General features: G+C 48.5%; 1 protein-coding gene across 10 annotated transcripts in view; it reads right to left on the bottom strand.

Moving 5' to 3' along the window:
- LOC140629442 (outer dynein arm-docking complex subunit 2-like) overlaps positions 1-13,440 on the bottom strand; it is a 150,382-nt gene extending 136,942 nt beyond the window's left edge. For 2 of the 10 annotated variants that reach the window (XM_072818915.1, XM_072818926.1), the window contains exons 1-5: positions 10,319-10,423; positions 5,923-6,040; positions 5,792-5,822; positions 5,176-5,235; positions 921-1,048 (exon numbers count right to left, since the gene is read on the bottom strand). The gene's annotated coding sequence lies outside the window, so the exon portion shown is untranslated. Of the gene's footprint in view, positions 1-920; positions 1,049-5,175; positions 5,236-5,791; positions 5,823-5,922; positions 6,041-9,521; positions 9,656-10,318; positions 10,424-13,424 lie in introns of those variants that run through there. The other 8 variants (XM_072818924.1, XM_072818923.1, XM_072818916.1 and 5 more) reach the window with 7 other exon arrangements.
- Between the last annotated feature and the right edge of the window lie 4,035 nt (positions 13,441-17,475).

Here is a 17,475-nt window from a genome sequence, read left to right as displayed (position 1 = left end):
AGAGACAGATGCAGTTGTATTTTTGCCGAAAACCTCACCTCCCCCCATGCAACGACCTATGGAGGAGGGGTTGCACAAATACAGAACCCCTCCCTGAGGGAGGGAATCTGTACTACACATCAGGCACCATGACCCATGGGAGATGCACCAGACAGACAGCCCCCAAAGCACCTGGCTTTGGAAACCAGTGGAGCTTCCGTCCAGGAGACTCCTAGGGCTGTACTGAGTGCAGGCTCTGCTTTTACAGGGCTCACAATCAGACTCATTTGCCTCAGGACCCAGTACAAAAGCACCAGTTTGAAAGGAGCCTAGACCAGATGTGAAGGGGTTCCATTTGCTAATCTTAAAGCATCTACCAGAAGGGCAAAAGCCCACTCAGATTCCCTCCAAAGACAAAAGATACCGGAGAGTGCCATATTTACGCTTTCTCTACCTTGCTACTGCCAATGCTGGCAGGAGCTATTTTTGCATTCCCATAACCTTCTAGTACCTCCTTCCCCCTCCATACTGCTGCCACGGCCCTGCCAGAAGCAGGAGGCCAGTGCCCTGACCTCTAGTTACACTCCCACTGCCAGAGGCCTCCAAGCCAGCAGGTACATGCAACCCACACAGGGGGTGCCTACTGAATATGAGACTCTGGGGCCAGGGTGGATTGTGTTTGTGAGCCCCACAGGTCTAGAATAATTGGGGAAACAGTATGAGAGACAACCAAACACTGAAGCAAGGCTACTATAAACAAAAATGTTCACCCACACACAGCCACACCTTCAGGACTAGAAGAGATAGCTGTTTCACCTAACACAAAGACATACATACATACAAAGTCAGGCAACATGAGGAAACAGGTAAACATGTTCCCAATGAAAGACCAGGATTAAACCCCAGAAAAACTCAACAAAGTGGGTATAGACCAAATGTACCTCAAAATGTAAGGCCACGTATGACCAGTGCACAGCTAGCATCATGCTCAACAGGGAAAAGCTTCCTGCTTAACATCAGGTACAAGGCGAGGATGCTAACACAGTATTGGAAGTCTTGGCCACAGCAGCTAGGAAGGAAAAAGAAAGAAATTGGAACCAAATTGTAAAGGAAGAAGTAAAACCATCACTATTTGTAGATGATACAATTTTATACACAGAAAACCCTAACGACTCTGTGGAAAAAAAAGACTGTTAGAACATTAGTTCTAACCTTATTTCTAAATAAATTCAGTAAAGTTGCAGGTACAAAACTGATATACACAATTCTGTCACACTTGTGTACACCAACAACAAACTATCAGGAAGAGAGACTAAGAAAACAAATCCCATTTAAAATTGCATGAAAAAATACCCAAGAATAAATTTAACCAAGGAGGTGAATGATCTATACTCTGAAAACTATAGGACACTGAGGAGAGACAATGACACTAATAAGTGGAAAGATATTCCATGCTCATGAAGAATATTGCAAAAATGTCCATACTGACCAGAGCAATCTACAGAGTCAAGGCAATCTCTATTGAAATTCTAGTGGCATTTTTCACAGAAATACAACAATCGTAAGATTTGTATAGAACCACAAAAGATCCCAAGCAGCCAAAGCAAATCTTGAGAAAGGACAAGTCTGAGACATTACACTCCTTGAATTCAAGCTGTAGTATCTAACAACTAAAGTAATCAAAATGTATGGTATTGGCATAAAAACACACACACAGATTCGTGGGACAGAAAAGAGAGCCCCGAAATAAACCCAGGCATATAAGGCCAATTACTTTACAAGAAAAGAGGCAAGAATATACAATGGAGAAAGACAATCTCTTCAATAAATGGTGCTGGGAAACCTAGACACCTACATATAAAAGACTGAAACTGGGGCATCATCTCACACCATACAAAGAAATTAACTCAAAATGGATTAAAGACTGGAATGAAAATCCTGAAATCATTAAACTCCTAGAAGAAAACATGGGTCGTAAGCTCTCTGACATCACTCTTGGAGATTTTTTTTTTCCTTTTTGGATCTTATGATTCCAAAGGCAGTGGCATCAAAAAACAAAAATAAATTAATGAGATAACATAAAACTAAAAAGCTTCTGCACAGCAAAGGAAATCATCAACAACAAAAAAGGCAATCTACCGAATAGAAGGAAGAAGAACTGCCAATTCTATCCAATAAGGGGTTAACAGCCAAAATATATACAGAAATTCATATAGCTCAATATCAACAAGAAACAAACAATTCAATATTAAAAAATGGACAGAGGATCTGAATAGACGTTTTCCCAAAGACGACATACAGATCACCAACAGGCACACGGGAAGATGCTCAACATCACAAATCATCAGAGTAATGCAAATCAAAATCACAGTGAGATATCGCTTCACACCTCTGAGAAAGGCCAATATCAGAAAGACAAGAAAAAATAAGTACTGATGAGGCTGTGGGCAAAGGGGGACCCTAGTGCACCGTTGGTGAGGTTGTAAATTGGTGCGGCCACCACAGAAAATAATCTGGAGAACAGTCAAAAACTTAAAAATACAACTCCCACATGATCCTGCAATTCCACTTTTGGGTATTTATCTGAAGATTCAAAAGGATACATGTACCTCTATGTTCACTGCAGCATTATTTACAATAGCCAAGATATGGAAATAACCAAAGTGTCCTTCCTTTGAGGGATGAATGGGAAAAGATTTACACACACACACACACACACACACACGAATACTATTCAGCAAAAAAAAAAAAAAAAGGAATACTATTCAGCCATAAAATAAATTAGCCATTTGCAACTGGCATGAATCTGAAGGGTATTATGCTAAGTGAAAAAAGTCAGAAAGAGAAAGACAGATATGGTATGATTTAACTTATACCTGAAACTAAACAACAAATAAAGTCAGAAATACAGAGAATACATGGGTGGTTGCCAAAAGGGAAGGGGGTGAGGCTGTGTGGGTAAAAACGGATAAAGGGGATCAAGAGTCCCATCATCCTCTTACAAAATGAATTTACGCACAGCATGGTGACTATAGTCAATAATAACATATTGCAAATTTGAAAGTTGTTTTCAGAAAATACGTCTGAAAAGTTCTTAGCACAAGAAAACAAATGGCGTGACTGTGCATGCAGAGAGATGTTAACTAGACTTACTATGGTGTTCATTGTGCAAGATATACAAATGCCAAATTTTATGTTGCACGCCTGAAACTAGTGTGTCATATATCGATTATAATTTAATAAAACGAAAAAAAAATGGAAGGAAATAAAAACATGTACTGATTCACTGAAAGACATAGTTTGATAGCCACAAACCCTCAATACAGGAGATTCTAGAGCTTTTTTACATTAAACAGGTGAAAAATCAGCCTGGATGACAAGGCTGAGCTGTAGATTGGGACTAGAACGAACAAAATGGTGGTTATACTAAATGAATAATGACGTTGATGTAAAGCAAAATAAGGATGTCTACAAGGTTGTGAGGGGTTTTTGTTTTTCTGTTTGTTTTCTAGAGAGAATTAAAATACAGGACACAATAGCACTGAAGTTGGCAGGAAAGTATATGGGGCAAAAGTGCGCTAAGATTTCTGGATCTTTTCCAGATGACAATAGACAGATTAAGATAGGATTTTATAATAAAGGATTCATGTCATAATTTCTAAGGTAGCCACTCAAATAACAGAAAGAGAATGTATTAACTTCTCAACTGTATGCAGGGAAAACCCTAACCAATCCAAAAGAAACAAAGAAAAATCAGGACAAGAAAACACAAAATACGTCAGATTTTAAATTATAAAGATCATACGTCATAATGAACTGTAGTGAAGATATTCTAGCTGAAAGTAAAGACTTCTGACTTGTTACCTCAGAAAGCTCCAACTGTAATTCACAAAAGCTGTAATAAAGCAGGAATATGGAAGAGTTGACAATAAAAGGATAGGAAAAGATATCCTGCAAATGGCAACAAAAATGTATCTACTTTAAAATAAACTCTATTAAAAAGTATAAAGTGTAGTAATTCACCAGCAAAATAACAAATTTATATTTAATAACAAATTTAAATATATACAACAAAAAATGAACAGAGGGAGCCTGGGTGGCTCAGTCGGTTAAGCACCTGCCTTCAACTCCCGTCAAGATTCCAGGGTCCTGGAATCAAGGCCCACATCAGGGTCCTTGCTCCAGGGGGGAGCCTGCTTCTCCCTCTCTCTCTCTCTGCCTGTCACTCCTCCTGCTTCTTCAGTGTCCGATAAATAAATTAAATTTAAAAAAAAACACACAAAAAACTGAACAGAACTGCAAGAAGAAAACCATGGTCATAATGGGAAACTTTTTTACCATACTTCTCTTGGTAACAGAGAATAAACGAACAAAAATCAGTGAAAACACAGAATATTTGAATAGGTTTACAAACTTGATCTACAGACACATACAGAAAACTATACTTAATGACTGCAGAATATACCTTCTTTTTAGACACAGACAGGATACATTACAGATATTGAATATGTAGCTGGCCATAAAGTGTAAACACATTTCAAAGGACTGAAATAATGCAAATTAGGTTTTCTGACCTCAAAGCAATTAAGGTAGAAATCAGGAACAAGATAAATTAAAAAAATCCTTATTTGTAAATTCAAGAAAAGTCTAAGTAAGCAACTACAAAATGATTCTAAGTTAAGAAAACCAGTACCTTGGGAGAAATGGCCTTAAATGCTAACGTTAGGAAAAGAAGAAGGTTGAAAATTTATGAACAAACGTTCATAACTAGAAAAAGAATTTTTTTAAAAAAGTCAATGAAATAAAAACTAATATACAATGAGGAAAATTAATAAGGCCAAAGGTTTATATCTAAAAAGACTAATGCCAAAACTCTGGCAATATTGAGGAAAGAGAAGAAAGGGCAGTAAGTACCAATATCAGGACCAAGAAGAAAAACAATTAGCATAGAAAGTGCACATGTGAAATATTATAAGCAACCTTTTCAGAAATTTGACAATGTAGTTGAAATGGACCAAATCTTAGAAAAATATGAATCATTAAAACTAATCAAGAAGAAATAGAAAGCCTAAACGTTCTTGTCATCTTTAAAATAGTTACCAATATCCTTATAAAAAAGAAAACATCCAGGCCCAAGGAACCCAACAAGTCAGTTCTGTTAAAGGACAAACGAACTTCAGTCTTTCATAAACTTACCCACAGAAGAGTAGAGACTTCCACCTCACAACATAAGGCTACCCAGGATATTGTGAAGATCTGATGAGAGAGATAAGAAAGCAAAATTATGGGCTGAAGTCTCATAAAAGGAGACATTAAAGTTCTAAATAAACTAGGAGTCAACTAACTCCAGCAGATTATATGTAAAGGAGAACAAATCATGAACAAATTAGGTTATCTCAAATAATAGTCCAATGATAGCCAGTTGAACAGTCAAAAATCAGTAAAAAAAAAAAAAATGTCAAAAACCAATGAACTTTCCTATGTTGAGACTGACAGGAAACAAATCATATGATCATTACAATAAATAAATAAAAAGCACTTGACAAAGTCCAATGGCTAGTCATTTAAAAAGTCATTTTACAAAGAATAAACGGAAACTTCTTAAATTGAGTAAACGGCAAATATGAAAAAAAATAATCTAGAGCAAATATGACAAAGAAGAAATGTTGAGAGAATTTCTTTTGAGATCCAGATTCACACATAATAAACAAAAATCTAGAGTAGCGAAATCAAAGTGAAAATGAAAAAGGGAATAGCTTTTTGGTCACACATTAAGGAAATGTTTCATGAATACAATTCAGAAATCACTAACCTAAAGGAAAATGGTGCTCGACGAGTAACTTCTGCATAGAGAGTAGGGGAGGACAGAACAAAGCATGAGATGACAAAATATTTTTCCATATGTTTTCCCACCAAGAGAATCTGACATCAGCATGGTTTTACCTTTACCGGTGAATGCAGGCTTTTCTCACCAAACATATCCCAGAGGAAGGTCAGGTCTTCCTGGCTGTCCACACGTGGCCCCAGCCGGCCTGCACAACAGCCAACAGCTCATACAGACCTAGAAAGTGAAAATAAAACACAAAGCGTAACCATAGAGTGATCTCATTAATTTCACTTAAGGTGTGTGTGAAGGATGGCTGGAACATGTCGTTTTTACTGGATCAGTAATCTGGGCCATCAAGCAGAATGCTTCTCCGCGGAAGCCAAGGAACCTTTTTGATTTTTAAAGCCCAAATATGTAGCATCAACAGGCTAGCCTAACCTTTCCTTTGTCAACATTCTCCAGGCATCCAAGCGGACACAACCCGAGGCAGAAAACGTGTACAAGCTATCAGAGGAAGAAGAAAACTAAATCGTCACTACATTTGCCTCAGTGTTAGCCAAAGATCAAAAGGAGTCATGAATAGGAAAAACTCCTTAGAAGAGCAGAAAATTGATAGAGTGGCCCATTAAAAAGGTTTTGTGGTTTCCAAAGAGTTCCTAATGATATATAGCTTCAAAACCATTTGCGTTATCTACATCCAAATTCAAGTTCCAAAAAGCTAAGGCCTATTAAGCCATACGTGGTGTTGCTTTCTTGTAGCTGCTCATTTTTCAAAAAGCAACAACCACAAGCTACACAGAACTGAGTTTACCTTTAACTCCAATCTGGGCGTATGCCGTACCCTCTGAAAGAGTTAAGGAAAAGGATGCAGGTTCCTCGGGGCCCTCCTCACTAGAAGCTTCCTGGGGCTAGACAGTAGCACCCTGTTCCACCAGTAGCCTGTTGCAGAAACCCTCCCACCTCCTTTGGGGCCCATCAGACTCCTGTCCAAGAACTGTTACGACAGTGCCTGCCCGGGGCCTCTTCAGGGAGGTGACCTAGAAGAAGTCAGTATCAACTCTCAGCACACGTTTCACTTTCCAGTGGGATTATACGAGGTAAAAAGGAGAAACTTCCTTTTATTTCTGTCTGCTGTCTACAAGAGCACCGAAACCTCCTGGGATCTACGACACAGGAGCGTGCTGTTATTCCTGCTCTGAAGTGCTGCTGTTCATCACAGGGACAGCTTTACAAGATATGTAACTAGCAAAGAATCATAAATTATGGCCTGCTGATTAGTCTATCTATTATCTTCCTAAAGTATTATCATATTCTGATAATCAGTGATCATTCACCAAATGTATTCGCTTTGCCTTGGAAAGCTGGATCTGTAACATGAGACGTTAAACTCAAACATTCCTGGGACTGCATGTGGCCAAAAAGATCTATTCTACTTTAGGGGGAAGAAAATGTCTCCCTATTACATTCTTAAGTATTCTTGATGATTTACACTTATTCCCTTAAAAACCTGGCATCATGCCTAAGCTAGCTCTTATTTATGATTTCATAAAACTATTTGTAAGGTGTCCCAACATAATTCGATGTATAATAATGCAGGTCTCACTTTACACGTACACAGATACACACAACTTTAAAAACATGACAATTGCCAAGATCAGCGATTAAGGTCAGAGGTTCAAATTGAAAATTAGGTAAAAAGGAGGTAGAATTTCGCTATTTTATTATTGATTTAGGAGCAACAAAAGGAATTCCTTGTTCCTTGGAAATATGGTTAGTTTAATTAATAATACTAGTTCAACTATAACATAATTTATGAGGTATAGTTCTGGGGGGGGGCGATAACTGAGGTAATGTATTAGAACAGCCCCGGCATATGGTAAATAGTCTATTTCATATGTAACTTAGTGAGCTTCAGCTATTGTTGTTATTCCTGTTATTCATCAGGACTATTATTTTTTTTAGGATTAATTTATTTTACAGAGAGGCAGGGGACAGGGGCAGAGGGAGACAGAATCTTAAGCAGACTCCACGCTCAGCATGGAGCTTGACACGAAGCTCCAAATCATGACCCTGATCATGGCTGGAGCTGAGACCAAAAGTCAGACACAAAACCCACTGCACCACCCAGGAGTGTCCATCACTACTGCTATTGAAAAATCAAAACTCTGAGTCAAACAGACCTAGATTCAAACCAGGTCTATACTTCATTTACCCCCCATAACTTACCTCAGCCTTCTTTCCATCATATGTTCAAAAGAAACGGAATCTACACCTATAGTAAACTGGACAGGAAAAAATATACATACGTATGCAGATACACAAGTGTGTGCATATAACACAGGTAAAATCTGAAAAAGCCTAAGGGACTGCATCAGTGACGATGTACCCACGTGGTTACCATAACTATGCGAGATGTCACCACTGGAGGAAGCAGGGTCAAGGGTACACGGGATCTGTATTATGTCTTCCAACACATGAATCCACAGTTATCTCAAAGTACAGTTAAAGCAAGAGGAGAAGTGGTGGTTAACATTGTTATAAGAATGCAAGGGAACAAGGCACGTAGTCCTGTGGTTGGCACAAAAGAGGCATTTGATGAATTTTTAAAAGATTTTATTTATTCATGAGACGGACAGAGAGAGAGAGAGAGAGAGGCAGAGACATAGGCAGAAAGAGAAGCAGGCTCCATTCAGGCAGCCCAAAGTGGGACTCGATCCCGGGACTCCAGGATCACACCCTGGGCTGAAGGCTGACGCTTCAGCACTGAGCCACCCAGGCGTCCCTGATAAAAACATTTTAAAAATTGGGCAGCCCGGGTGGCTCATCAGTTTAGCACTGCCTTTGGGCCAGGGCTTGATGGACTCCCTGCATGGAGCCTGCTTGTCCCTCTGCCTGTGTCTCTAACTCTCTCTCTGTCTCTGTGTGGCTCTCTTAGGAATGAATAAAATCTTAAAAAAAAAGAGTTTTAAAGAATAATAAAGTGATTTCTTAAGACTTCCTCAAGTGGCAACTGCCCCTTACTAGAATTCTGTCTATACCTTTACTCCACTTCAAAAAGTTTGGATCTCGAATGAACCACCAAGAGGAGCAGAGGAATAAGCGTCCGCATAAAACACATAAAGTGAAAGATCCCTATAATTTCTAATCTTTGGATGAAACCTGAAAGGCGTCTGGGGGAGTAACCAAATAGCAAATCACTTTGAGATTGATGACATATGCCTTATTATCTAAGTTAAAATAGGAAACACAGGGACATCTGGGTGATTAAGAAGCTGAGTGTCTAACTTTGGCTCAGGGCTGATTCTGGCCCAGGACCCAGCCCCACATTGGGCTTCCTATGGGGAGCCTGCTTCTCCCTCTGCCTGTGTCTCTGCCTCTCTCTGTCTCTCTCACAAATCAATAAGTAAAACCTTTTACAAATGAAACAGAAACCACATCTAAAAAATCAACTTCTGAAGATAATCGATTTCTTTTTAATTATACGGCCCCGATATTTAAACTATGGCTTTTCAAAACCATCAACAAGGAAAAAATTTTAAAAAGCAACAGATAAGTACTAGGAGATCATGAAAACCAGCCCATCGCACCCTGCGCCGCACCCACGCCCCGGCAGCGCGTGGTCCGGGAGGCCCCGCCAGCGAGACAGCCAGCCCGGGCGAGGGAGGAGGGCGCCGCGTGCAGCCCGCGCCCCGCCCGCGGCCCCGGCGGCTCGCACCTTCCTCAGCGCCGACATCCTCGAGCGCTCTGAGTTCAGCAGGCGAAGGGCGACATGCTTTGTGGCCCGTCCGTCCATCCGCACCGCCAGCCGACAATCCGCGGGGCCGCCGCCGCCGCCACCGCCACGCGTCCCACCGCGCTCCAGCCTGGCACACGCTCGGAGCCCCCCGCCGGCGCCTGCGCACTGGGCGCCCCGGAGGCCTGGCGCGCTGGGGGCCGGCCGGCGCGCGGAGGCACCTGGGAAGGGCCAGGCAAGCGCGGGGAGCCCAGGCAAGCGCCGCGCCTCCGCCACACCGCAGACGGCGGGCAGTCCCCGCCCCGAATGCCACCTGGGGCGCGTGCTGCTCGCTGGCCGCAACAAGGTCCCAGCGCCGCTGAGCAGCCGGTGCCAGGGCGAAGCGAAGGTAGCGCGCGTCCCCCCACGGGCGGTGCCCCGCATCCGGAGGACGGACCGGACACTAGCTGCCTCGGGCGGCGTGGCCGGAGGCTCTCGAGCTGTCCAGGGACCGTCTGTCCGCCGCTGGCGCTGCCCTAAACACGAGCCGCTTCCGCCTGGGCCCCTGGGCCCTCGCCGCTGCCCCGCGGGAGCCGGACGCCGCCCCCTCCTCAGGCCCCGCAGCTCCTCCAGCCCGCCCGTCTGCCCGGAACAGTCCGCGCCGCACCCACGCCGCGGGAGTGCAGGGTCCGGGAAGCACCGAAGCACCGCCGGCGAGGCACCAGACCGCCGCGCGCAGCCCACGACCGATCACCCCTGCAGCTCGGGGTCCCTGCCCGCGCCCCGCCCGCGGCCCGCACCTTCCTCAGCGCAGACATCCTCGGGTGCTCGGAGTTCAGCAGGCGCAGGGTGATAGGGCACACGGCCCGTCCATCCGCAGGGCTGGCCGTCAGTCCGGGGGACCGCGCTCCAGCGCAGTGCACGCTGGGAGCCCCCCGCCGGCGCCTGCGCACTGGTCGACCGGGAGGCCCCGCACGCTGGGGGCCGGCCTGAGTGCGGAGGCACCTGGGGAGGGGGCCACACCCGCACCGGGGAGCCCAGGCAGCACCGCGCCCTGCCGTCCGGGGGTCCTTCCGCCCCACCGCTCCCCCGCCGCCGCCGCCGCCACCACGCGCCCCACCGCGCTCCAGCCCGGCACACGCTCGGAGCCCGCCGCCGGCGCCTGCGCACTGGGCGCCCAGGAGGCCTGGCGCGCTGGGGGCCGGCCGGCGCGCGGAGGAACCTGGGGAAGGGCCAGGCAAGCGCGGGGAGCCCAGGCAGCGCCAAGCATGGCGTCCGGGGATCCTTCCGCCCCACCGCTCCCCCGCCCCTGCCGGCGCGCAGGCCCCGCCCCGGATGCCACCTGTGGCGCGGGTCCCCTGGCGCTGGAGGCGGCGGTAGCCTGCAGCAAGTGCAGCTCGCCCGCAGCCCCACGGTCCCAGCGCGCCTGCGCGGCCGGTGCCAGGGCGACACGAAGGTAGCGCGCGTCCCCCCAGGGGCGGTGCCCCGCATCCGGAGGACAGACCCGGCACTTGCTGCCTCGGGCGACGTGGACGGAGGCTCTCGAGCTGTCCAGGGACCGTCTGTCCGCCGCTCGCGCTGCCCTAAACACGAGCCGCTTCCGCCTGGGCCCCTGGGCCCTCGCCGCTGCCCCGCGGGAGCCGGACGCCGCCCCCTCCTCAGGCCCCGCAGCTCCTCCAGCCCGCCCGTCTCCGGCACAGCCCGCGCGGCACCCACGTCCCGGGAGTGCAGGGTCCGGGAAGCACCGCCGGCGAGGCACCAGGCCGCAGCGCGCAGCCCACGACCGGTCACTCCTGCAGCTCGGGGTCCCTGCCTGCGCCCCGCCCGCGGCCCGTACCTTCCTCAGCGCAGACATCCTCGGGCGCTCGGAGTTCAGCAGGCGCAGGGCGACAGGGCACACGGCCCGTCCATCCGCAGGGCTGGCCGTCAGTCCGGGGGACCGCGCTCGAGCGCAGTGCACGCTGGGAGCCCCCCGCCGGCGCCTGCGCACTGGTCGACCGGGAGGCCCCGCACGCTGGGGGCCGGCCTGAGTGCGGAGGCACCTGGGGAGGGGCCACACCCGCACCGGGGAGCCCAGGCAGCACCGCGCCCTGCCGTCCGGGGGTCCTTCCGCCCCACTGCTCCCCCGCCGCCGCCGCCGGCACGCGCCCCACCGCGCTCCAGCCCGGCACACGCTCGGAGCCCGCCGCCGGCGCCTGCGCACTGGGCGCCCCGGAGGCCTGGCGCGCTGGGGGCCGGCCGGCGCGCGGAGGCACCTGGGGAAGGGCCAGGCAAGCGCGGGGAGCCCAGGCAGCGCCGAGCATGGCGTCCAGGGGTCCTTCCGCCCCACCGCTCCCCCGCCCCTGCCGGCGCGCAGGCCCCGCCCCGGATGCCACCTGTGGCGCGGGTCCCCTGGCGCTGGAGGCGGCGGTAGCCTGCAGCACGTGCAGCTCGCCCGCAGCCCCACGGTCCCAGCGCCGCCTGCGCGGCCGGTGCCAGGGCGACACGAAGGTAGCGCGCGTCCCCCCACGGGCGGTGCCCCGCATCCGGAGGACAGACCCGGCACTAGCTGCCTCGTGCGACGTGGACGGAGGCTCTCGAGCTGTCCAGGGACCGTCTGTCCGCCGCTGGCGCTGCCCTAAACACGAGCCGCTTCCGCCTGGGCCCCTGGGCCCTCGCCGCTGCCCCGCGGGAGCCGGACGCCGCCCCCTCCTCAGGCCCCGCAGCTCCTCCAGCCCGCCCGTCTCCGGCACAGCCCGCGCGGCACCCACGTCCCGGGAGTGCAGGGTCCGGGAAGCACCGCCGGCGAGGCACCAGGCCGCAGCGCGCAGCCCACGACCGGTCACTCCTGCAGCTCGGGGTCCCTGCCTGCGCCCCGCCCGCGGCCCGTACCTTCCTCAGCGCAGACATCCTCGGGCGCTCGGAGTTCAGCAGGCGCAGGGCGACAGGGCACACGGCCCGTCCATCCGCAGGGCTGGCCGTCAGTCCGGGGGACCGCGCTCGAGCGCAGTGCACGCTGGGAGCCCCCCGCCGGCGCCTGCGCACTGGTCGACCGGGAGGCCCCGCACGCTGGGGGCCGGCCTGAGTGCGGAGGCACCTGGGGAGGGGCCACACCCGCACCGGGGAGCCCAGGCAGCACCGCGCCCTGCCGTCCGGGGGTCCTTCCGCCCCACTGCTCCCCCGCCGCCGCCGCCGGCACGCGCCCCACCGCGCTCCAGCCCGGCACACGCTCGGAGCCCGCCGCCGGCGCCTGCGCACTGGGCGCCCCGGAGGCCTGGCGCGCTGGGGGCCGGCCGGCGCGCGGAGGCACCTGGGGAAGGGCCAGGCAAGCGCGGGGAGCCCAGGCAGCGCCGAGCATGGCGTCCGGGGGTCCTTCCGCCCCACCGCTCCCCCGCCCCTGCCGGCGCGCAGGCCCCGCCCCGGATGCCACCTGTGGCGCGGGTCCCCTGGCGCTGGAGGCAGCGGTAGCCTGCAGCACGTGCAGCTCGCCCGCAGCCCCACGGTCCCAGCGCCGCCTGCGCGGCCGGTGCCAGGGCGACACGAAGGTAGCGCGCGTCCCCCCACGGGCGGTGCCCCGCATCCGGAGGACAGACCCGGCACTAGCTGCCTCGTGCGACGTGGACGGAGGCTCTCGAGCTGTCCAGGGACCGTCTGTCCGCCGCTGGCGCTGCCCTAAACACGAGCCGCTTCCGCCTGGGCCCCTGGGCCCTCGCCGCTGCCGCGCGGGAGCCGGACGCCGCCCCCTCCTCAGGCCCCGCAGCTCCTCCAGCCCGCCCGTCTGCCCGGAACAGTCCGCGCCGCACCCACGCCCCGGGAGTGCAGGGTCCGGGAAGCACCGCCGGCGAGGCACCCAGGCGCCGCGAGGGACGAGGCCGCCGCGCAGCCCGCGACCGGTCGCCCCGGCAGCTCGGCCCCCGCGGCTCGCACCTTCCTCAGCGCTGACATCCTCGGGCGCTCGCGGTTCAGCAGGCGCAGGGCGACATGCTTTGTGGCCCGTCTGTCCGCAGGGTCGGCTGGCCGTCAGTCCGGGGACCGCGCTCGAGCCCAGTGCACGCTGGGAGCCCCTCGCTGGCGCCTGCGCACTGGGGCCTCACGGGGTAAACAACCCCCACTGAGCCCTGCACCAGGCAGGGGGTTGAGCAGCTCCCCCAAGTGCTAACAACTGAAAATCAGCACGATAGACCCTCCCCCAGAAGACCAGCGAGAAGGACAGGGGAAAAACAAGTTATTGACCAAGCAGCACTGGAAAGTTCCAGGGTAAGACAAGGGACTTGCAGGATACAGAATCAGACGATATTCCCCCTTGTTTTGTTGTTGTTGTTGTTGTTGTTATTTTTTATTTCTGTTTGCTTCCCCCACCCCTTTTTTCCTTTCTTTTTTTTTCTTTTTCTTCTCTTTTTCTTCCTTTTTTCTTCCTTTTTTCTTTCTTCTTTTTTCTTTTCTTTCCGTCTTTCTCTCCTCTCTTTTTCTCCTTTTCCCAATACAACATGTTTTTGGGCACTCTGCACTGAGCAAAATGACTAGAAGGAAAACCTCACCTCAAAAGAACGAATCAGAAACATCCTCTCTCCCATAGAGTTACAAAATCTGGATTACAATTCAATGTCAGAAAGCCAATTCAGAAGCATTATTATAAAGCTACTGGTGGCTCTAGAAAAAAGCAAAAAGGACTCAAGAGACTTCATGACTGCAGAATTTAGAGCTAATCAGGCAGAAATTAAAAATCAATTGAATGAGACACAATCCAAACTAGAAGTTCTAATGATGAGGGTTAACAAGGTAGAAGAACGAGTGAGTGACATAGAAGACAAGTTGATGGCAAAGAGGGAAACTGAGGAAAAAAGAGACAAACAAGTAAAGGACCATGAGGATAGATTAAGGGAAATAAATGACAGCCTGAGGAAGAAAAACCTACGTTTCATTGGGGTTCCAGAGGGCGCCAAATGTGACAGAGGCCCAGAATATGTATTTGAACAAATCATATCTGAAAACTTTGCTAATCTGGGAAGGGAAACAGGCATTCATATCCAGGAAATAGAGAGATTCCACCCCCTGAAATGAATAAAAACTGTTCAACACCTCGACATTTAATGGTGAAGCTTGCAAATTCCAAAGATAAAGAGAAGATCCTTAAAGCAGCAAGAGACAAGAAATCCCTGACTTTTATGGGGAGGAGTATTAGAGTAACTGCAGACCTCTCCACAGAGACCTGGCAAGCCAGAAAGGGCTGGCAGGATATAGTCAGGGTCCTAAATGAGAAACACATGCAACCGAGAATACTTTATCCAGCAAGGATCTCAATCAGAATGGAAGGAGAAAGAAAGAGCTTACAAGACAGGCAGGAACTGAAAGAATATGTGACCTCCAAACCAGCTCTGCAAGAAATTTTAAGGGGGACTCTCAAAATTCCCCTTTAAGAAGAAGTCCACTGGAACAATCCACAAAAACAGGGACTGAATAAGTATCATGATGACACTAAACTCATATCTTTCAATAGTAACTCTGAACGTGAACGGGCTTAATGATCCCATCAAAAGGTGCAGGCTGTCAGACTGGATAAAAAAGCAGGACCTGTCTATTTGCTGTCTACAAGAGACTCATTTTAGACAGAAGGACACCTACAGCCTGAAAATAAAAGGTTGGAGAACCATTTACCATTCAAATGGTCCTCAAAAGAAAGCAGGGGTAGCCATCCTTATATCAGATAAACTAAAACGTACACCGAAGACCGCAGTGAGATGAAGAGGGACACTATATTATAATTAAAGGATCTATCCAACAAGAGGACTTAACAATCCTCAATATATATGCCGCGAATGTGGAAGCTGCCAAATATATCAATCAATTAATAACCAAAGTGAAGACGTACTTAGATAATAATACACTTATACTTTGTGACTTCAATCTAGCGCTTTCTACACTTGATAGTTTCCTAAACACAACATCTCCAAAGAAACGAGAGCTTTAAATGATACACTGGACCAGATGGATTTCACAGATATCTACAGAACTTTACATCCAAACTCAACTGAAAATACATTCTTCTCAAGTGCACATGGAACTTTCTCCAGAATAGACCACATACTGGGTCACAAATTGGATCTGAGCCGATACCCAAAGATTGGGATCGTCCCCTGCATATTCTCAGACCATGATGCCTTGAAATTAGAACTAAATCACAACAAGAAGTTTGGAAGGACTTCAAACACGTGGAGGTTAAGGACCATCCTGCTAAAAGATGAAAGGGTCAACCAGGAAATTAAGGAGAAATTAAAAAGATTCATGGAAACTAATGAGAATGAAGATACTACCATTTAAAACCTTTGGGATACACCAAAAGCAGTCCTGAGGGGGAAATACATCACAATACTAGCAGCCATCCAAAAGCTGGAAAGAACTCAAATACAAAAGCTAACCTTACACCTAAAGGACCTAGAGAAAAAAAAAAAAAACAGCAAATAGATCCTACACCCAGCAGAAGAGAGTTAATAAAGATTCGAGCAGAACTCAACGAAATCGAGACCAGAAGAACTGTGGAACAGATCAAACAAAACCAGGAGTTGGTTCTTTGAAAGAATTAATAACATAGATAAACCATTATTCACCCTTTAAAAGGAAAAGAGAGAAGACTCAAATTAATAAAATCATGAATGAGAAAGGAGAGATCACTACCAACACCAAGGAAATACAAAAGATTTTAAAAACATATTATGAACAGCTATATGCCAATAAATCAGGCAATCTAGAAGAAATGGACATATTTCTGGAAAGCCACAAACTACCAAAACTGGAACAGGAAGAAATAGAAAACATGAACAGGCCAATAATCAGGGAAGAAATTGAAGCAGTCATCAAAACCCAAGACACAAAATCCAGGGCCAGATGGCTTCCCAGGGGAATTCTATCAAACGTTTAAAGAAGAAACCATGTCTATTCTACTAAAGCTGATTGGAAAGATAGAAAGAGATGGAGTACATCCAAATTCGTTCTATGAGGCCAGCATCACCTTAATTTCAAAAGCAGACAAAGACCCCACCAAAAAGGAGAATTACAGACCAATATCCCTGATGAACATGGATGCAAAAATTCTCAACAAGATACTAGCCAATAGGATCCAGCAGTACCTTAAGAAAATTATTCACCATGACCAAGTAGGATTTATTCCCGGGACACAAGGCTAGTACAACACTCATAAAACAATCAATGTGATTTATCATATCAGCAAGAGAAAAGCCAAGAACCGTATGATCCTCTCATTAGATGCAGTGAAAGCATTTTACAAAACACAGCGGCCATTCCTGATCAAAACACTTCAGAGTGTTGTGAGAGAGGGAACATTCCTCAACATCTTAAAAGCCATCTACGAAAAGCACACAGCAAATATAATTCTCAATGGGGAATCACTGGGAGCCTTTCCCCTAAGATCAGGACCAAGACAGGATGACCACGCCCACCACTGCTATTCAAGATAGTACTGGAAGTCCTAGCCTCAGCAATCAGACAACAAAAAGATATTAAAGGCATTCAGATTGCCAAAGAAGAAGTCAAACACTCCCTCTTCACCGATGACATGATACTCTACATAGAAACCCCAAAAGCCTCCACCCCAAGATTGCTAGAACTCATACAGCAATTTGGCAGCGTGGCAGGATACAAAATCAATTCCCAGAAGTCAGTGACGTTTCTATACACTAACAATGAGACTGAAGAAAGGGAAATTAAGGAGTCAATCCCATTTACAATTGCAACCAAAAGCATAAGATACCTAGGAATAAACCTCACCAAAGAGGTAAAGGATCTACACCTAACAACACCCTAAAAACTATAGAACACTTCTGAAAGAAATTGAGGAAGAAACAAAGAGATGGAAAAATATTCCATGCTCATGGATTGGCAGAATTAATATTGTGAAAATGTCAATGTTACCTAGGGCAATTTACACGTTTAATGCAATCCCTATCAAAATACCATGGACTTT

Source organism: Canis lupus, assembly GCF_048164855.1.
Source record: "Canis lupus baileyi chromosome 5 unlocalized genomic scaffold, mCanLup2.hap1 SUPER_5_unloc_5, whole genome shotgun sequence".
Lineage (NCBI taxonomy): Eukaryota > Metazoa > Chordata > Mammalia > Carnivora > Canidae > Canis > Canis lupus.
The sequence above is the reverse complement of the archived record's forward strand: the minus strand, read 5'-3'. Positions and strand labels throughout refer to the sequence as shown.